Raw genomic sequence first — 22,130 nt, forward strand, 5'->3', positions numbered from 1 at the left:
CTAGTGAAACCTAAATACCTGTAGTGAAACCTAAATACCTAGCCTAACCTACAGAGTATTAAATGAACCATGTTGTAGAATCATGATTCTTTTCCTTATTCATCTTCCAGTTTAATTCTGTGTTAGAATTCCCACTGTTTTGCAAGAGACCACAGTCAGGCAGTGCTGTCATTTGGCATGTTCTTTTCTCATGTTGAGACAACATTGGCAATAGACCCCTATGATTTCCCTGTCGTTCAAACGTGTATTAAACTGAGCATCGCTGTGACATAAATCTCCTCACCCAGACATTTCTAATGCTAAAGCATCTGAAGCTAAGGATCTAATGTTTATTGGCACTAGATGCTGCCCCAAAGCCTTTTCAGTTGCTATCAGACCTAAGAGTAGGTCATCATCTATGTGCAGTATTTATCTTTCTGTTTATTCAACACAGATATGATTAGCAGCACATTTTGTCTAATAATTAAAAATGTTCCCATCTCTACCAACAGGTCCACAAGCATCATTAAGAGACAGATGTGTTATTCTGCACTTACTGCACAATTGTGTGTGTTCCATCCATTCCAGACATGGATTTTTCAGTAATGATTTTGACTTTTCCAAGTGATTTTCTATACTCTATAATTTCTCTTCTGTGTTAATTATCATCAGTTGCTCTTTTCCTTGCTTTTTATGTACTCCTTTTCAATGTTTAATGCTTGCCTTTACCTGGACAATGTGTCACAAAGCGATTTTAACCATGTTTTATTATCATGACTACAGATGGCATTTTATCTTTTTCTTACAGAAAAATTATTTAGTGGTTTATTTTGGAAAGCATATCACATTTTTACCCTTTGGATCATTTTTTTTTTTATACTCTCTCAACCTTGCTCAATTAGCTACATGTTAGCTGTAACTGTCTTTTCTTTGTGTGTACTGAATATAACCAGGCCATGATTATGGGACCTAGGCAACCAGTGGCTTCTGCACAAATGATTAGTTAATCTGCATCTCTCATAATGAAGTAAAAAGGTAGAGACATATCCTGTTTCAAAGCTTGCACTAGAAATTAATATGGTTTTCTTTCCCTCCTTCTCTCCTTCTCTCCTTCTCTTTTTCCCTCTTTCCCTCTTTCCTTCTTTCCCTCTTTCTCTTTTTCCTCCCTCCCTCCCTCCCTCCCTCCCTCCCTCCCTCCCTCCCTCCCTCCCTCCCTCCCTCCCTCCCTCCCTCCCTCCCTCCCTCCCTCCCTCCCTCCCTCCCTCCCTCCCTCCCTCCCTCCCTCCCTCCCTCCCTCCCTCCCTCCCTCCCTCCCTCCCTCCCTCCCTCCCTCCCTCCCTCCCTTCCTTCCTTCCTTCCTTCCTTCCTTCCTTCCTTCCTTCCTTCCTTCCTTCCTTCCTTCCTTCCTTCCTTCCTTCCTTCCTTCCTTCCTTCCTTCCTTCCTTCCTTCCTTCCTTCCTTCCTTCCTTCCTTCCTTCCTTCCTTCCTTCCTTCCTTCCTTCCTTCCTTCCTTCCTTCCTTTCTTCCTTCCTTCCTCCCTCCCTTCCTTCCTCCCTCCCTTCCTCCCTCCCTTCCTCCCTTCCTTCCCTTCCTTCCCTTCCTTCCCTTCCTTCCCTTCCTTCCTTCCCTTCTTTCTTTTCTCTCCTTTCTTCCCTTCTTTCTTTTTGAATGAAGCTCAAAACTATTGACAAAACTGTTGTCAGCTTGCAACTATTGTCACAAGTTCCCAGCAAGCAGTATCTTCTTTGGGGGCCATCTGAAAGAAAAAACAGCAGATACAACTATATACACATGGCTTGAATTTGTCTTCAACAGATTGGTTGGAGATCATTGTATGCTATTGGAAGTGAGCATGTTGGAAAAATGGAGGCAATAAGAATAGAAGTGATGAAAGGGCTATAATGCAGGCAGCATTCCTCCTTCCTTATGACACTGAAGGATTGAATACACCAAAGGTGAGGACGTGGAAAAAGAAAAGAGAATAGAAGGTTGGAAACAGTGCAGGTGGAGATAATAGAAATCTAGGATTGGTGGAAAAAGTCAGAAAAGGAAGGAAAGGAGAAGCAGTTTGTAGAAAACTCGAGAGGAAGTTACAAAAGTGTTGCAATAGTTGCTCCAGGCACAGTGCAGAAATGGAAAATAAAGTGAAAGGAATAGTAGAGAAGAATGAACACAGGCCTGTCGCCTGCCCGGTGCTATCCTGCATTAGGCACTCCCTTTTCAGGAGCAATACTAATAGCAAAGTGCATTGCAGCACAACAGCTGGTCCTTGAGAGGGGCAAGGGGGGGCAAACTGCCCATGGGCAGGGATGTCTGGAGCGACAGTGGGCTGGAGGGACGAAGAGGAGGGCAGTGAGGGGTTAGGGAAACCTTCTCTGGGGCATGGAGATAGAAGTTTGACCCCGGGAGGAGAATTACAAAACGTTTTGGAGGACCAGCCATTGAGGCTGACTGCGATGGGTAGGAAGGAATGGTTTGAATGGAAGCCCCAACTGGGTGAAAGTGGGAAGAGGGAGAAGGAGCTGGGAGAGAGACTGCTAAGTTGCTAGTGGAGTGAGCTGAAGGAAAAAGGGACGTAGATGAGCAAGGAGCTGCAGAAGGTGTCAACAGGACACCAAAGGATAAATACATTTTTGCCTCACCGTGCCCTTCCCATCCTGTTTTTCCCTCGTCTAAAAAAACCTATCTCGGCACCATCCTCTGTTTTCTAACTTTGAACAAAGCTAGCCCTAGCGTGGTGGGTGCGTGCAGCTCCTAAGTATCAATTCCAGCTCACTTCCTCAAGTTCTTAAGGGAAAAAAAAAAACAAAACAAAACAGAACAAAACAAAACAAAACAAAAAAAGAAGCGTGAGCTGCGCTTGGGGCATCTTTGGAGCCGGTCAGCGCGCTCAGACAGTGCTGGGGGACGGAGGCGGCCCGCACCCCTCCCGGGCGGAGACAAAGGGCGGCGGCACCCCCGGCCCCGAAGTGCGGCTCCGTTCCGGAGAGAGGAGGGTGGGGGGGACGGACAGAAAGTTCGGCATCGACGGGGCGGGAGGTGGGGGCGCTGCCCCGCGCCTTTGTTCAGCGGGGAGAGGACCTGCGGCGGAGCCGAGCCGGCCGCGCAGATGGGCGCGCAGCCGGCAACGCGGTCCCGAGCCCACGGGACGAGGAGGAGGAGGAGGATGAGGAGGGAGGCGGAAGGTCCCCTCGCAGACTCCCTCGCTCTCTCCCTCCCTCCAAGGTGAGTCGCCGCTCCGCTCCGCTCTTCTTTTGTCTCGCTGCGAGCGCGCCCCGCCCCGCCAAACTTTCGCCGGGGATCTCGGCGCCCCGACGGCCGTCGCACGCCGGGCCGGGACCGGGCAGGGCAGCGCCGGGGGCGGCCGCGGGTTGCTGGCATTGCCCGGTGTGGGGGGGGACTAGGTACTCGTGAAGGCGGCCGGGGGCAGGTGAGGGGGTGCGGGTCCTTATCCTCCGGTTTCTTCGGGACGGATGCTGTCGGCCCCTGCTTCGCTCTTTACGCAACAGGTAGGGATGCCGGAGGGCGGCGGCGGCACGGGGCTTTGGGGGGTTCCTTCGTTCCTTTCTCGGGAAATGTACGGAGGGGAGGGGGGAGGAGAAGCAACAGTCTTCCCAAATTCCCCTTCAGTTGTTTATTTATGTACTTCCCGTGTCCATGTAAAAAGGGTTCGTTTCGCAACTCCGGAGGTTTTCTTTCTTTTCTCTCTCTCTCTGTCTCTCTCTCTCTCTTTTTTTTTATTTCTTTCTTTTCTTTTATTCTTTTTTTCTTCTCTCAAACTTATTTTCCTTTACGTCCCGCGTTCGCCCGTCTCATTCCGCGCGCTTCGACTAACCGATACCCGGAGGCTGTCCTCACTGACAGTCGGGGGAATCCAAACAAAGAGGTGCATCTACCGGAAATAATGATTTGAGAGATGTTGCTCTCCCTTTCCACCCCTCAAACAGCCTTGATTTTTTTTTTTCTCTTTTTTTTTTTTTTTTTTTTTTTTTTTCTTCTGGGAGGTTCAGTACGAGGGAAGTTTTGCGCCAGAGCCGAGGAGGGATGGAGGAGGTGGAAAGTTGGGGGGGCGATGAGGGGAGAGGGCACGGCGGGACCCGGCGGGGGAGGGGGTGGGGTGGGGAGCGGGGACCTGCCGCCGCCGCCGGCTCTTTGTCTGCTCGGGCAACTTGAACAAAAGGAGAAACTCGGGTGAACTCCGCATCTCTCCCGGATTAGCTCATCTTCGGCAACTTTGTCCGGATAGATCGAAGCAACTTTCTCCCATCTCTCCCGACACTCTTCAAAGCGTTCAGCCCCTCTGTAAGCTCGTGAGGAAACTGGGGTTCGCGATGTAAAGAAAGCAGAAGGTACGACTTGTCTTCGGGCTTATTGTTCTCCCTCGCCCCCCTCAACCCCCCCCCTTCGCCGGCCGCGCTGCGGAGTGCGCGATGGGGACGATTGCGGCCGGGGGCAGCGCTTTGTAATGCTCGGAACACATGCAGGTATGGGCTGGGGGAGAGCCTCGTCCTTCTGCCCCTACACCCGGGATGGGGGGAGAGATGTCTCGCCCCCTCTGAGCGCCGTGCCCGCTCGGTGATTTGTTTCGGGATTTTCATTGCTTTCTTTTTGCGGGGAGGGGAGCGGGCTCTGAGTGCTCCGTGCTCCGGAACGTACTTTTGAAGAGGTGGAACAGAACAAAGCTGAACACGGGGAAAACCTTCTTGGACGTGTAGAGGGTGCCGGGGCCGGGCCGAGGGCGGTGGGGTCCCGCAGGGTGCCGAGAATCTTTTGCTGCGCGTTCTGCTCCGCAGCGCCCGGCAAGGTGCGAGGGGACCGCTTAGTGGGGAGGGACCGGAGGGAGGATGGAGGAGGGGGACGGAGAGAAGGGTCGGTCCGGCCCGTCCTCAATTGTCATCCCCTACGGAGAGCCGTTTCATCCCTCTGACAAAGTTGGGTCGCCTTGGGTTTCGTTCTGCTCCCTCTGGTATTTGCACTTTCTGTACGAAGAGTCACAACTTCTGCAAGCTTGTGCTCTTTGTATTTTTTTCTTAATACCCTTCTTTTTCTGCATATTTTTCTATAGTTAATTTAGTACCTTCTTATTTCCCCTTCCATTTTTCTGTATTAACAACCACCGCTTTTCCTCATTCTTCATCCCAGTCCTCTCTCTTCCTCTGCTGTTTTGGTTTACTTTGTTTTTGTTTTACTTCTTTCCCATTTTTCCTCTCCCTTCTCACAACCCTCCAGAATTTCTGATCTCTCTGTTTTTGCACCCTCTCTCTGTTGTCACACATTGTCCTCCTGGTCTTTTCTACCTACTCTTCCAGCTCTATGCTTATATTTGCGTTTCCCATGAAGATCTTCTGCCTCAATCTTTCACTTCACATGTCCCACTCTGCAGCCATGGATACGCTACGGTTTTCTCTGATGCCAAGCAAATAACAAAGTTTATTCTCCTCTTCTCCTCCAAAACTATTCCTCCATAATACGCTCCAAATGCGCCTTAGTCAGTTACACAGAACTTCTAACAGAAGTTCTTGTGCATCCACACATATTCACCTTCTGCATATCTGTTTTCTTTTTCTCTGTGTACAAGCCCCCTTCTTCTCATTCTTCTCCCTTGTTCTTGGTGTGGAAGCTCGTTCTCTCCCCTCTCCCCCACTCCTCTTGGCAGACCCAGTGTTGTTTTTTGCGTTGTTATTCCATCTTGCGCAGAGAACTCCAACTTTTCTCTCTGTTCCTTGCCAACCTAAGCACAAATGTGCTGTTGGTACCCCGGGAGGAATGACACAGCAGGAGTACCAGCGTGTTCAGGCATTGCTTTGGTTACTTTGTCTTGTTCCTTGCTGGGTTGAGTGTCAGCAGTGGTGCTTGTGCTCCTGGAGCCAAGCGATGCTGGTGCTGCTTCCTGCTGGGTGGGACGCAGAGTTGGGGCTGGAGTGGGAGGAAAGATCATTGTAGACAGCATCATTAGCTCTCCCCTCCACCATCCCGATGCATTTCCTTTCAAAGGGTTGGTAAGCTTCATTGCTACTACTTGCAGCAAAAATATTAAAGCCTTTTTCTTAAAGCCTTGGAAGTAGAAAACCAACAGAACCCATCCCAAATTGTCTGTTACGCTCCGGTCTGGTGATGTTTGTCAAGTCAGATGCTATCACTAAGCTTTGAATGTCTAAATCATTGAAGAAATACATGTTTGAAATTATTCAGAATGTAACGTTGCATTTTTGTCAGTCCCCAAGTGGTGTGGCAGTCGCTATGCCAAACTAACGCTTTCTTACTCAAACAGGTCAAAAACATGGCTGTCTGGAGAATGGGATGCTTGCCAAAACATCAATCTGTGCTGGGTGCCATACTGGTTATCCTTCCAGTGGTGGAATACAACTTGGGTCTCCTCAGGAGGTGACTGATGTGGAACAAACTGTACCACACATTGATGGTGTGAAGACCTGATGTCTTCGTTGTTTGGATACATGTGTAAGTTAACGAGTTACTGGGAGAAGACGAAGAAGCTTTTGCTGAAACATGAGTATATTGTGGGAAATGCTGCTGCTGACCATTTGGATTATATTGCTGCCTGACGCACAGGTTCTGCAGATAACATAAGGTATGCTTCTCCCTGACCGTTGCAGAAACACTGTCTCATATATCAAAATACTAAGCACATCATCTAAATTCTAAATGAACTTGCTTTTTAACCTGTTTTTTTTTCCTATCTTTGCCTTGGTGTTGATGTCTGCTAATAGTTTTGAGCGGTGTAATCACACAGAAATGCCTTACTAATGGTTTGTCAATGTGCGTATCTGTAATATCGAAGGAACGACTGGACATGGAAATATTTGTGCTTTTAGAGTTAACTGATATGATTAAGGTAATCACTTCGTTGGGTCTAAGGAGCAATTAGCATCTCTAGGGAAAATTGGACTAATTGACTTTCCTTTAAAAAACGTTACAAACAGTTTAAACAAAGCATTTTCCACAGCTGCGATCTTCCAAACAGCCAACTTTGTTTTAGGGGGTGTTACTATTTTGAGTTGAAGTCAAGACTGCAACGTTCTATTATTTAACCTCTCTTCTTTCAAATAGTGACAAAACGCTTTATGGACAGTTTGTGTAAGAGATCAAATCGAAGTCTTTAGCTTAAAATTTCAAGGAATGCTTTTGTTTCATGTGTTTTTAAAGCATGGTTTAAATGCTTTTCGCAGACTGTGTTTGCATCGTGAAAGTGCTGGTGCTGTGAGCGCCTCTTGGATGCAGACGTGATTATATGAGATAACCAATGTACGAAATACAAATGAAAACTAGTGGAGACAACAAGCTGTCAGAGTTGTTCACAAATAGCACATTATTTAAGAACCTAGGTATGAAATGTTAATCCAGTGATGAGGAAATTATTGCTCCTCTTGGTGTGCTGTTGAAATCACGAAGCGAATTTTAGAACAATTTAAAACCTGATCAGTTTGCACCTGTTCTGTGTACTTCTCAGTTACAGCTGAAAATGAATGATATGGAAATTGTCGCTGTATATTTCTGCTCATCAGATTGGTTCAGCTCTAGCCCATATGTAGGGCAGACAAATATTTGTGATCTTAAGAAAAGTGCTGAGCTGGCTGGCCTACTTTGGAGCAAAATAGGAACATGAACAAATAATCACTTGTTATCCTTTCCAGTTGTAAACAGATACAAAAGGCAGTAAATGCACTGCTAATTTCCTGGTTCTGACTTGTTGAATAAAGACCTAATCTTAATTTTCTTGATTGTTGAGGACAAGATTTCTGTCACCTACTAAATGCAATTTACATACGTTTAGATTTTTATTCCTAATATTGTTCTGCATCAGTAGTACTTTTGAACTTTGTATGACTTAAGTTAGTGGTATGAGAGTCTTTAATTTGAAGTCTCAGGAAAGGAATGTCCCACTCTTTTTGTGGAGGGGGGAAGAGAAGAATAATAAGTGGATTGTGGCAGATAAGAGTATTTGGAGCTGCTATCTGGCATCTTATTACATTTTTCTATTTAAAGGAAATCAAAACTTCAATCTCTTTTATTTTTTTTTCTTTTTCTTTCTGTGCAGATTCTCTTCTTGCTCAGTTTCTTTGGCATTTTTGTGTCTTTCTGCAAGCTAATCTGTACAGTGGTTCTTCATAACAGAGAAGGTGAAAGCCATTCATTTTCATCAACACTGAAAACTGAATTTTTATATAAATAGGGGCAACTTTTTATCTTGTCTTGAGAGTTGAAATAGGTTGAATGCTGTAGGATTCAGAATACAATGTGCAAATAATTAGATACATTAGTGTTTGTTTATACCCGGAATATTTCTGACAATGATTACTGAATTGACAGAACAGTTGAGCTATAAAGAGGAAGAACAAAGTTTATCTTCAAATTACGTTGAGCTACTTCCAATAAAACAAAGAGTATTCTTATACTCTGAGATATCAGAGGACAGAGGGAAGGGAAAGTCAGCTAGGAAGCACCTCCATGATAGATCCCAACAGGGTAGGTATGCTGTGTTGGTGCAGGGCAAGGCCCTTAAAATACATTGGTCACTCTAAAAGAATGCTGAAACGCACCACCCATCACCTCGCTGTGGTTGCATCCACTGTTTGGCCTCTATCAACGTTCAGCAAACATCAGTGAATGTCAGTCGGTGCCATTTTTTCCACGCGGAGGAATTCAGTGACGCATCTTTCCTTCATACGCACTTCCACGTCAGACGCCATTTCGTCAGACGGCTCCGCTGCTGCCGTCTGTTGGATGGCAACAAACTGTAACAAGATATTGGCAGCAAGGCTCATCATCTGCTGCCACACTACCAACATTCACCTCTGCCATTGTGGATCGACATGATGAAATAGGAGGCATTACTTTTGGAGCAGCCTTTGTACTTTTGGTGACTCTAGGCAAGACACAGCAGAAAGGACCCTGACCCTTTCTCCTGGATTGGTCCCAGCAAAAAGGTTGCGACAGCACTGGGTTTGCCTTGGTGAAGCACGGAGGATTGGCGGGATGGGGAAGGAGCATTGCCCTAGGAGGGGGTGATGGGGACAACCCGCCCTAAAATGTGTAGGAATCAACCTCCTGAGGAAGCTGGCTGTGAAGAGCTGAGGCTTGAGAGAAGGTCTTCAGGTTTCCAGTGTAACACTACTCTCTGAAGCTCTCTTCACACCCTGGTTTGTTCTGGTGGTTTGAGGTTGCAGTTGGTCCACTGCTTACTTTGCTTGTGGCTGTCCAAGAAGGAAGTCTTTGCAGGCGTCCTGGGCTTGAGGCTGAGCTCTGAACTCCTACTTACAAGCCTCCCCTGAGGTAGTCCGTGCTAGCAGAACTTTCACTTACTAAAGCAAACTCAGACTTGCAGAGATATGGTTCCTCCTTTTGGCTATGCTCTCAGTTTAGGAAGTCAGTGTACTTTGTTGTGTGTGAAAATATCTTGCTCCACATGCATGGATTGTGAGAATGTCTGAGGCCAATTGAGGATCCACTGAGAAGAGATTTAACGCGTTGCAAGAAATGTTTCTGCAGTGTGTTTTGGGTGGGTGAGCTGCAGTGCTGGAGCTGTGAGGAGTGAGCAGAGGAGAAAAGACTGAGCTCAGTAATGTCTGTATTTTTAGGTAGCTGATGGAGGAGATGTGTAGAATATCTTCTTCAAGAAGAATCTGTAGGAAAATAGAAAGGAAAGTGCTGTAGGGACTTTTCCCCAAGTTTTGATTGTTCTTTCCCTTCAGCTGAAGTAGGAGCTCCACAGCTCCTAGGTGAGCTAAAACTTCCCAGTAGCAGTAGACCCACATGTGTTCCACTGGTTTCTGTGATGAAATAGAAACAAGGATGGTTTCCTGAGAGCCTCTGCCTTTCTCATCTCCACAGGAAAGGCCAGGTCTTGGCAGTGCAGAGTGTAGGAATTTCCTTTTCCAGCAGCTCTGCCAGAGAGTCCTCCTTGGCATGTGGAGTGCAGTTTGGGAAGCAGATTTCAGAAATTTGGTTGTTTCTCCCTGAAAGGAGGAACGATCTGAGGAGTAGCGTGTGACTGGGAGGAGATGGACCGTGGGAAGCACTGACTTCAAGGTGAAGGCAAGTTGGGATCTAAGGGGATGTGGCCTCTCCACGCATAGATGTCGGGAACAGCCTCACAGTTCCCAGGGATGCAGCTGAGTTCGTAGCTTTGGCTTCAAAGATAATGGGATAATGAGATAGTGGGCTGTTTGTTTGTTTGTTTTTTTGTCTGTTGTTTTTCTTTGTTTAGCCCAGTGCTGACGGAATCTCATGAGCTGTATCACTAAGCTTGGTATTTTCTCTTTTCTCTGCTTTCACTTGATTTTCACTTTATGGAATAACTTGAGGTACAACAAAACCAAAATCAGTATTGGTGTAGATTTGTTTTTCCTTCGTGCGAGCAAATTCCAGAAGAGAGGAAGGACTGTGGGCCAAGACGAGATGGGGAGTTGCTGCTTGAACTTTATTACAGTTATGGTTCAGAAATGCTGCGTGCAAACTTGAACAGAAAGCTTCCACACCTTCTGAGGTCCTTTATGTGAAGTGCTATTACCTGTGTCAGAACAGAGGCATATGTTTCCTGGAATACACTTTCTTTTCTCTCCATTCTGTTTAAGTAGCAGGAAGCTTTCTGACTCACTAGCAGATTCTATTTTGTTCCTTTTTTTTTTTTTGCTTGCTTGCATTGCATTGTCATAACATGGAAGTTGTCACAAACTATTTATGAAGTCTGGGGTAGTGTGCTATTGTGCTTGATACCTTGACCTTTTTGTGATTAAAATGCATAGACGTGGCTGGGTTCGGTAGGGAGAGATGGGTAAGGTAGGGGAACTAGGAATATTTTAACACAGGATGAAATGTGATCTCTGTGAGAGGACAGGGATGGTACACCCCCTGAAAGGTTATAAGGCAGCTACAAGTGCAGAGTCTGTATTCATATATACAAATATCTTACATCAGTGAGAAAATACTGTGTTTGATTCTGTAAGAGAAGAAAGATGAAGAAAATGCTCACACCTAATCTAAATGTGTTTGCTGCTGCTAAAAATAGCAAAATGATTAAATTTTCTATATAGTTTATTAATTCTTAAATACTAAAATAAGCTGTTCTTCCCTTTAGGTACAATATATCGCCACGCTGTGAATTATATCACATTTTGATATATTTAAGTGTTCCAGTATATATATTTTTTCCCTTACACATGGATTCTAAAGCATTTTGTCCATGACAAATGCTGCGTTAAGTCCTGCACATGAACATGAATGTAGTGTTGTTTGGATTTGTCTTCTCTTGCTTCTTCAGTGAAGTAGAATCACCCATTTTTGTGGGAATCCTTACAGGCAAGGCAGGTGGATGGGGTGGTGGCGTAGTGGTGAAGGCACGCAGTAGTGATAAAAAGTACTAAGTGGACATTATGAATAGGTGTTCTGGGTGGATAAAGATGCAGTTTGATTCAATTATGAGCCAGCAATGTCAAGTGAGGAAAGGAAGTGGTGAAGAATCTTGAATGCAAGGGCTGGTAGCTGGTGATTGATGTGGTAGAGAGGAGGGAGGTGGATATTGTGGAAATGGATTAGAAGCTCCTGTCATAATTTATGTGCCTGAAGGCTTGTGCCATCAGAGTATTTCTAATGGGAAAATGTAGTGAAATCTTTAAACGTCTGTAACACAGGTTATAAATATCGCAGGGATCAGCAGTATTGGCTTCCTTATGGTGAATGATAAAATTGTTTCTGCTTAATGCTGCCCGATGAATTGAAGTTAACTTCAGCATTGCGTGTTTCGAGTTAAATTTGCTCCAAAAACAACTCTTGTCTTCATTTGAGGATACGAGTTAGCCTCTGCTGCCTGGTTTTGCAATATTGCTTAAGGCAATGATTCATTTAGGTAAGTGGTTCAGGGATTGCATACGCAATTTAGAGATTATCTCAGAGCTGAGATTTTGTGTGGCTGCTTGTTTAGCTATCTTTCAGAATTTGCAGGCTTTCAGTTGGTATTTTTGTATTACTTTGTGCTCATACTTTGAAAATAACAAAAGAAGAAGCCTGTACTATGCACTGAGGTATGTGCGAACTGCCACTCTTGCTGTGCATAGCACAACACCAATCTGTGCACTACATTAGGTCCAGAATCAATTTAGCTATATCATGGGACTGCTGGATGTGATCTGTTAAGCGCTGCATCTCAGCTGGGCTTGCATATTTGTGACTTCACTTGTGCTGGCAGTGCAGGTGACTCGAGCTGATGTAGCTCCTTGGGTACCCTGTGGGATGGGAACATGGGCTTGGTTGTGCTTTCTGGAGTTGCTGCTGTTTGACATCTTCAGGCTGCAACAGTTAGAAACTGCAAAGATGTTCAAAGAAACAGTGTTGGTAAAGATGAGAATTTGCAAGATGAAGATGTGCTTTCCTTGTCTGAGATTTGAGTTTGCCACATTCACCAAGTCTTATCATCAGGCTACAACTCTATTCATTTGAGATCTTGGACTTGTTTAAGAATTGGTTCTTAGTGAAAAACAGACACTGGAGGCAGTGATTGTGGTCCACAACTGTAAGTGCGTTTCATCACTACACTTGAAATACTGAAAAACTTTACTGAAATCAACAGTTTTTTCTTTATCATGCAGATATCTTTCAGCTTCAGGACTCGTGAACATTGTTTTCAGAGCCTGTTAATCTATGCATTTTGTGGCTTTATCACTTTAAAGATTCTCTTTTGTGTACGGTTGAAATCTGTCTCCCAGATCTCCAGAAGACTTTGGTACATGAGCATTTCCAGCCTAATTTATTTGATGATTTGAATGCACTGTGAAAAACTGTGTTTAAATTGTGAAAAGAGTGGAGTGATTATTGCTTCTAAAGCACAGCTTGCAAAAACAAATTAGCCTGAAAAAAATCTATTTTGTCAGCTCAGTTCTCTCTAGGCATCAGCTATTGGCTTTAGCTGGAAAGAGATTAAGGTATTTCTCCTGCAGGAATTCCAGCATTTGGGCAGTGGAGGTAGTAGGCTACATCCTGACATGCTCACAACAGTGGTTCATTCTATACTTGGTCATAGGATTGAAAAGGGAGTTTTGAAGGCAACAGAAGCATAAGGTCACTCCTTCTCCCTGAAGAAAAGATCAGAAAATTTGCTTAACGTCAGTTGAGACTGGTTTTGGACTGCACAGTGCATCTGGATGCAAGATTATATAGATACCATCTCATTTTATGTGTCTTACATAAGGCAGGTGTTGAGTGTGAGTTTAAATGTGTGTTAGAGTAGCATCTTACAATTACCCATGTTTTAGATGAATCTGTACATGTGTGTGCACACACCGTACTTACAGCCCAAAACCAAAGGAGTGGTGCTGGAAGCATCTTTGTGAAGGGGAGATGATTTTTTTCCCCTTTCTGTTTGGAGCAATGTTTCATTCATTCCCAGCCCCTGCTTCTGTCATTTGTGCTAATGCTATTCTTTGCTGTGCTCCCTTTGCATTTGAGTTTTTAGCTGCATGAAATACACAACCTGTTCCAATTTACCAGTTTGTTTCTTAGAATGCATCCTGTGTGCAAATCCTCATCGGTCAGAAGCACAATGGAAAAGTGACTATTGAATTAGTAGTGATCAGGGGTGTACTGAGAGAATACCCCTGTGATTAGTTGTAAAATGCTTTATTTCAGTCTCAGGCATGCTGCTAACTCCTCCCCTTGTCGCTCTTTCCTTCAGAAGACAAAGCAGTGGGGCATATCTGAAGCAGAACTATGACAAACATTTAAAAAATATATGCATGTTTTTAACTGGTAGTTGACGTGGCTTAATTTCTATGTCTGTGTGTGGAAGTGTATATGCATATGTTGGGTTTGATCGAATTGCTTTAAATTAAGCAGAGTGTAATTTTTGAAGTAGCAAGATAAGCTGGTATTTTGTTGTTGTGTTTTTTAAAATACTTCATTTTAGCATCTTCACTAAGAGTTATTCTGAGTACCACCAAAGCTGTGTGTGTGCTTGCTGTGGTCTTGATGCATTGCAGGCGTATTAATGACTATGTTTAAGGCAGGTGGAAGGGTGTTTGCAAAGGAAGACCAGAACTGTTCGCAAATTGATTTCTGTCCTATTGCGAATATGAAGAAATCAATCTACTGCTTTGACCTTGGATTGCATGTTGCAGTCAAAATAGTTTTTTGCCCTGAACTCAGCTGCAAAGGACAGTGAGTTAAGATGGCAGATCTGAGAGAGAGTAGGGCAGGAAAAAAAAGAGTAAGAATACTTTTGCAGACCTGTATGCTTAAGATTGCTGCCCACTGTTATGCATATTGCGTTGTGTGTGGATTTCTTTGTTGTTTTTAAAGTGTTGGTACAGCGGTGTGTTTTCACTCTTGTTCTTAAACTCTAAACATTTCCAGGCTGAAGAGAAGTGTGAAGTTAGACACTGTTATTTCAGGTCAATGCCTGGATTAACTTCTTGGCAATAATTTGTTATAGATCATGAACAGCCATCACTGCCCAATGCAGAAAGTGAAACAGAGTACCTCTAGTTCTGCTCAGGCAAGATCAATTTCTTCCACACAAAAACCAGAAGCTCTAGGGAGAGACAAGGGCTGCATGTGGCATCTCTTGCCAGAAAGGTGTTGTGGTAATATCTATTGTGGAGTATGCAGTTAGTGTATTTAGTTTCTGTGTAAGGAAGACCACTGTGCACTCATTGGAAGATTGGCATTCATTGGACAGTTGTTGTAACATGTATTTTCAGTTATTTTTGACTTGATCTTCCTTTTGTCTTTGCGTTTAAAGATGAGAAATTGAGAATCTGAAAAATACTGCTCTCATATCTGCACTTGAATCCATGTTGTGCTTTCTGTGTAGTTGAGCTGGCAAAATCTATAGGCATTACTGTCTCTGTCATTGTCCTGTTTTCCAAATGGAGAGGGGAACAAATAAATCATTATGCATATTTAATTTTTCTTATAAATTTTGTATGGCTCTTGTCCTGCCTTAGTTCTCTCATTCTTGGATTGAGAATTATTAAGCTAGATGCATATGCCTCATTATTCTGTGTTGAAAATGCATTCCAAAAAATTCAGCATAAAAATTCAGGATCAGTTAATATTCATTTTGAAATGAAATCTCATAGTTCAAGGATCACAGTCTTTCGTTTTGGGAAAATTATCAGTCTAGAAGCCTTTGTATCTTTAACTGAAACAGTCCCTGATTTATGCCTGATTCTTCTGCTAGGTTAATGTTAATTAGTTTAACATATCACTCGTAAAAAATGTCATAGTTGAGTCACTGTATAGATAACAAATCTTGCACTGGCTGGCAATGGAGAAATATTGCCTCTATTAAAACCCACACTTAATCTGTGGAGTTGGTGAGGACTTGTGGTATTTTGCAGTCACCTAGCTTAATGAATTTGAATGCCTTCAGTGGTACGAGGTTTTTCTTGGGGGATGGCGGAGAAGGAAGGCAGGTGGAGTCTTCAAAACACACAGCTCACTGTATGGGGTAGGCTGTGCCAGGAGGTAAACCTGATAGGAATTCTGGCTCAGACTGGGGTAACATCTGCACCGTAACACTGATCTAACCTTCAACAAATCCGTCCTGTGTTCAGTTACCTAAAGTAATGGGAAGTAATGTAAAAAAGTAACAGAAAACCTCATTGTGACTATTCAGTGCCTACTGTGACTTCATAGCTCTTCTTCCAAGATACTTGCACAGTGTCTCAGAGGAATGATAATGTTGGATAAGAGTTTGAGACTGCTGTTGCTTTCTGTGCCTGGGGAAGCCCAGAAGATCTTAGGTCAGTGGAATTTGACTTGAACAGCTTTAGGGAGGCTTTGTCAAGAGAGAAGGACTTCACACTAGGAGTATCAACCTTAGAATGCCTAAATCTGCTCTGTTGCTAAGCACTGGTGTGTTTCTGGAGCAAGGCAGTACATTTGGTAGGAGACAGAACAGCTGAAGCTTTGGAGGGTTCCTACTGGTACATTTCAGAGATGGGAAACTAAATAAATGTGTGCACTTGCAAATGGTGTGATCGTGTGCCAGTAAAGTGGATTGTTGTAGCTGGGAGACCAGGACCATAATGAGATTGGTCTGAGAAAAGGTGATCACTTAGTTATGCAATGAAAGAAGACAGCATATGCAGTCATCTTGCAGTTCAGCTAATCTCATAGCTTTTTAATTTTCCTGCTAAATTCAGCATTTTATAGCTGATGAAGGGCAGCTTTGAAACAGGTGGAGCCAGTGGAAGGGGGAAGCCTTCTCCTGCCAGCTTTCAAGTTGTGTATGCCAACAGTTAGAAGCTACAGGATGTAAGGCACTTCTCACTTCTAAATGACTGCAATTTTCAGTGTACCGCACTGACCATTGAATAGAATATTACTAGTGTGTATAGCTACAGACATTAGCTTTTCCTTCACTGAGATCTCTTTCTATGAGCAGGTTGCTTTTGAGGTGCTGTTTTCCTGAGAAGTTTTTCTTTTTTGCTTACTTAGTCTTTTGTTCATTTGCAATTATGAATTGCTGGTGAGACTCTTTTGGTTACCGTGAGAGTTGAAAAATTGCAGCAAGCAAGCAACTTCTTTCTGCATTTGCTTCCCACCTTGAATTTGCATTAGGCTTTCAGATTTCTTTTAATTTTAACCATGAAAACTGAATACATTACAGTAATTTTATTAACATCAAAAGGTTTCAAACTGTTCACGTGTAGCTCTTAAAATTTATAAAGCAGCAGTTTAAGACTTTGAAATTCCTAACAGATGCTCAGCTATCTTCTCTGTATTTAAGCTTAAAGCAGAAAGAATTTTAACTCATTTATAATAATATAAACCTTTCCCCTTTGCTTTGTATAATTAAATATTTTCATTTACATGGCACAAAAGTTTAACATTCCAAACAGGAAAGATAAGCAGGAGAAAAAGGCAGCCTAAGATGCATATTTGACACATGCAGAGTAGTAATGCACTCGCTGGTAATCTTATTGTGTCTGTTAATAATAATTTAAACTAGAAATCTATATGCAAATTCATGTGAATATAGATTGTATTTAACATGTGATTGTTATGTTTTTTAAATTGCGTGCATTTATTGAAGCACTCAGTAAAGCACATTAGAACAGAGCCATGAGTCCAGTAACACTGACATCTTTTCCTACTTGTTTTAAGGCCTTCACTCATACTAGCAGTTCTGGGGAACATTAAGGTTTCCATTTATTTGTTCTGTCAAATTAGGAGGATGCAAGAGGTGGCCTCAGAATGTCTGTGTGCAATGATGTGGTCTGGTACATCTCTCCAATTGAACATCTCTCCAATTCACAGCTGAAGTAGGAAAGCCTAAACTGGGATCAGTCTGAGTAATGCTGCCTATCAGATTCACCATCTCACTGTCAGAGAAGTGTCTCTGGTAAAATATGAAGCCTCTGGTGCTTTCAGGACTTTAGGATCTGCATGCAGCTGTACTGCTGCTATTTGGCAGATCCACGTAGGCAAAATGTGTCCCCAGTGGACATGAATCTCTGCTATTTGTGAATACATTTAATGTAGTCTTTCTTGGCTCGTTAACGACACCCTTCAGTGCATTTGGAAGTAGTGGACCAACGAAGTTACAGAAGAAGAAAATGAAACATTTGTGCTTCTTGTGTTCCTCAATTACATAATATTTTGGTAGTGATTAAATACAAACATGTTAAGGGAAAACACTTTTCTTCTGTTTTTTTTTCTGTAATACCTTCATTTTTAGTTCATTTTGTTTGCTTAGTAACTGGTGAAGTCTGAGGATATTTGTCTTGCTTTGGTTAATGCCATACTTCAAAGCAGTTTTGAGGCATTTTTCATATTTATTACGCGCTTTAAATCTTAAAGAAATGCGACGTGCCAATATATAGGATGAATACAACCATTCTGTTAGCTGGAATTGAGAGAGGATGGATTTCTGAGAAAGGCTTAGATGACTTTAAACACTTCTAAGCAATGGATTCTAAGGCATACATCTAAATGGAATAAGATGTATTCCATTTAGAGATCCAAGTAAAAGGGAGAGCATCTGTATGCATATGCATGTATGAGTGCATGCGTGCTTTTGAGTGGGTGTTAAAGGAAGGTAATGTATTTATCTTTGACCTTTCATTCACATTTCCTGCAGGGATCCTTAGTTGATGAGCTCTGAGAATTTGTTTCACTTGTGCTTATCTTTGTGGTTTGCTGTCAACTGCCTGCCTTCCTTCCATTTGCAAGTAGATTTTTCCCATGCACTATGCAGACCTTTGTGTTGTCTCTTTTGTCTCGTTTGATGGGGTGAAGATAAGAGAAGACTGTGGGTGAGAAAAAATGAGGATTTAATTTCTAAGGTAGCAAAATTTCACATCTGAAATCTTCTGATAGCCAGCCTTTTAATATATTGAGAGAGGATGGTTTTTTTAAATAAAATTCAAGAGTGCAGGTTATTTGCTGCAAGAACAAGTAAAACTACAAGGATACTGGCAGTCTTGATATTCAAAAGCTTGTAAGAATACACATATATTTGCTTTCCTTTTTGCCTCTAACATTAATCATCAGGGAGAGCTGACACATTTTAAAATGTATTTGGAGACCTTTGAAGACTTAAAAGATTATTTTATTGGTAGAAGTGTAACTGGAGGATCCCTGCGTTCTTTCCTTAATTTTCATAATAGCTCTACCTTTTTGTGATGAGAATTTTGTCAGCTCTGTTCCATCCTTGGTTCATTATACTTATATCACATCTCAGAAGGTTGTATCACATTTCAGAAGGGTCCTTAGAAGTTTGTATCATAAGGTAGCTGCTTGGCTCAGGAAGTTGTAGCAGTTTCCAGATTTGGGGTGTTTGGATGCTCAGGGCTAGTGTGGTTATGTTTAAATCTATAGTAAGTATAGAAGTGGTGTCAGTGTTGTAGTCAGACTAGGAAAGTTGTTTCAGTATATGAGTTGCAAGCACAGCTCTACTCTTGGTTCTTTGACAGCAAGAATTCATGCTGAATGTTGATGTAGAAGAAACAGCTGTCTGGCTTACTTCATTTTGTTTGCAATCAGTATGATGTGTGTCTTAAATTATTACAAAAGCACTGTGCTGTTGCTTTACTAAGCCTTTCTCTTTCCCTTTTCGTAACCTTGACTCTGTCAAAGACAATTAAGTAATTGTGTGCTGCTTTCTCATCTGAAAAAAAACCCCACAAACAAAACAAGCAAACAAAAACCAGAAGAACCCTCACCATGCCTGACATTTGGAAAATAATATTTGTAATACATTCACTTTTTTTTTTTTTGTCTGAGGGCTTAGGGAGTGACAGTGCACTGTCTTCTCCCAAGTCATTAGTGATTTGTGGATGACTGAGTCTGAGTTTAACTGTTTTCCTGTAATCCCTGGGATTAGCATTCCTGGATGTTTTAATACTGGAGACTTCCAGTAGAAACTGCAGTGAATAAGCAAATCCTGACTCATGTGCATTTAATTAATCCTAATGCTGGGGACTTGGTCCAGTAAATTCGTGAGTCTGGGCAAGTGCCCAAGGGTTTCACTGACTCCTTATTATTTGGGTATTGACCTTTGAGGGTTGGAGAATTAGTGTATGATCTGCATATTACATACTTATGGAGGACTCCTTTTAATTCAAACCGTGGTACTGCTGATGTGGAAAAAGTCCAGAAGAAGGTGATGCCCTTACTCTGTTCTGGAGTAAGATTTCTGGAATGGAGTTTGAAGAATAGGCACCTTGACAGTGGTTTAATCCAATTGAGAGATGGTCAGTGTATCTCAATCTCTTAAAGACTCTGATGAGATAATCCCAGGTAACCCTACTGTAAGCTCTTTTCAGCATCTGGCAACACCACCAGTGAGTGTTGTGATACTACAACTGACTTGATGAGTCACTTGAGGTTGTCTAGTCCAGCTCTGGATGTAAGATATCTAACTCAAACTATTTAATAGTTTTGAGAGCAAGTTTACTCCATCTGAAAAGAGGAGAAGGAGAATGAAAAGTTTTGGCATAGACTCTGTAGTAGGACTGTGTGTCCAGCAAGAGTGAAGAATTACCATGGTAGGGGTGGGCAATCATAGAATCACAGAATGGCCTGGGTTGCAAAGGAGCACAGTGCTCATCCAGTTCCAACCCTCTGCTGTGTGCAGGTCGCCAACCAGCAGACCAGGCTGCCCAGAGCCACATCCAGCCTGGCCTTGGATGCCTCCAGGGATGGGGCATCCACAGCCTCCTTGGGCAACCTGTTCCAGTGCCTCACCACCCTGTGTGTGGAAAAACCTCCTCCTAATATCTAATCTAAACCTCTTCTGTCTCAGTCCATTTTGTGACTAATTAAAGTTGCATTTCATTCAAAACTCAGTCAGTGGCACCTATTGTATATAGGAAATGGGCATCGTTGATCTGATCCATTGTGGTGTGATGAAAGTGCTTATTTTGCTTTCAGCAATACCTGAGCTTTACTGCATTGCTCCTGTGGTTGGATCCTTTTTCTTCTGTCACTTCTGAAATGCAGGGCAATGAGGTATCAGCAAATTATCAGTTCTCCCTATCTTTTCTTTGAGAGAGAGAGTTTCAGTTAACATCTGCATTGTTTGGGTATTGCCTTGCCTACTCCACAGTAATCTCAACATGGTTATTTGCATCTAAGGCTGGTGTGGATGTGAAACTGACATTTTGCCCACCTGAAAAAGGAAGAACTTTATTTATTGGTATGGAGGGTGAGGAAATCAGTGGCAGGAATAGTGCTACTTGGTCAAAGTTTTGTCAGGGAAAAGATAGTGACAAATGCATTATGTTGTGTTTATATGTTGTGATATGTGACATTTGAATGCATACAGTATGCATAAAGACAATGACGATGTCATTGGTAGCTCAGGATCTTTATGGTAGGGAGTATAAGTGGTTTGATTAAATGCCATTGTACCCAGGATTTTACTGAGCTGCTGTGGGTGCTTCAGGAAGAGCTCAAATGTGGTTTGAGTTTGTATCGTTGCTTTCCCACGATCTTCTCAGCTTTCAATGATTTATGGCTTGTGAGCCTTGGACTTGTAAGCACGAGGTGTCTTTGTAGTTAACAATCTCTGTGGATTTTAATTCTCATTGCTTTCTGACCCCAGGGAACCCTTATTATCAGCTGCGTGCAGAAGCACCAAATTCAACAACTGAACTCAGGTGAGGAAATCTACTGTTGTTTGCTTTGGAACTGCTGTGAGCAGAGTGCTCCCACTGCCTGTCCATAGCTATCACAGTAGAGGCCACTGCGTCCTGCAAGGACCTTACTCTGTTGACTCTCCTCTGTGGTCTCTTTAAAGAGGGTGAGGTGCAGCGTGTGGGAAACATCTGATACTTTCTATTATTTCATCCTTTGGTCTTCATTTTCTTGTTCTGTTGTGTCCCACTGAGAGCAGAAACTAGATTTTTGTATTAACATAGATATCTATATTTTTTTGTATTCTGAATTCACTTTGTAATAATTTATACTGTTCTGCTTCCTTTTTTTTGTTTTAGTTTCAGGCTGCTACAGAGAATAGGACTAGCTGCCTATTCTAATACAATAAGCTATTGTTGTCCCAGAACTTTGTTCCTTCTGATGGGGCTAGTAGCTGTATAAACAAAGGGAAGACTGGGTATTCCCTGCTGCCCTCCTACTCTACATATACATTTTTATTGTCTTTTCTTGAATTTTACCTACAGTTTAAATGCTGGAGTCACTAAAAATACTGAAAGCTTTTCCTAGAAATTAAGGAAACATTCATCAGAGTAAAGCCAAAAAACAGTTGCCCTTGCAGAGCTGCCCTGGCTGACAGTGCAGACTGAAGCAGAGCTGGAGGTTTGTTCCCTAGGATTCAAGCAATCAGCATGGGAGTCAGAAGAGTAGGGCAGTCTGTCCTCCTGTAGGCTTCAAGTGTGGCAGTGGCTTCCTATTCCTGCATCCAGTGTAACGAAATCAAAGAGAATGTGGTATATTGCTTCCTGAGAGGGGCTGATGGAACGGAGAAGTCGAAGACAATTTTTCTTTTTGTTTCATCATTACTGTTTTGACATGCATTTGTTATTTCCAGGCTGATGTATTTTTATTATGTTTGGTTTCTGATATTTTCACAGGAAAAAGCAAAAAGTGACTCTTATCGACCGAATCAAGGGGCTGAAATTTTTAAGTAAGCTGTATGTTCTGGGAAGAGGGAAAAAACCCAACCAGATGCT

The 22,130-nt window shown here is 42.8% G+C and overlaps 1 long non-coding RNA gene across 4 annotated transcripts in view; it reads left to right on the plus strand.

The window, feature by feature from the left end:
* The first annotated feature begins 3,044 nt into the window (after window positions 1–3,044).
* The window catches only part of LOC128087882 (uncharacterized), a 237,654-nt gene continuing 218,568 nt past the window's right edge, over window positions 3,045–22,130 (plus strand). For 2 of the 4 annotated variants that reach the window (XR_008210054.1, XR_008210057.1), the window contains exons 1-2: window positions 3,045–3,204; window positions 6,251–6,568. This is a non-coding gene — a long non-coding RNA (uncharacterized LOC128087882). Of the gene's footprint in view, window positions 3,205–3,427; window positions 3,489–4,136; window positions 4,329–6,250; window positions 6,569–22,130 lie in introns of those variants that run through there. The other 2 variants (XR_008210058.1, XR_008210056.1) reach the window with 2 other exon arrangements.

The sequence above is a fragment of the Tympanuchus pallidicinctus genome, unplaced genomic scaffold (genome assembly GCF_026119805.1).
Source record: "Tympanuchus pallidicinctus isolate F22 unplaced genomic scaffold, pur_lepc_1.0 scaffold31, whole genome shotgun sequence".
Classification (NCBI taxonomy): domain Eukaryota; kingdom Metazoa; phylum Chordata; class Aves; order Galliformes; family Phasianidae; genus Tympanuchus; species Tympanuchus pallidicinctus.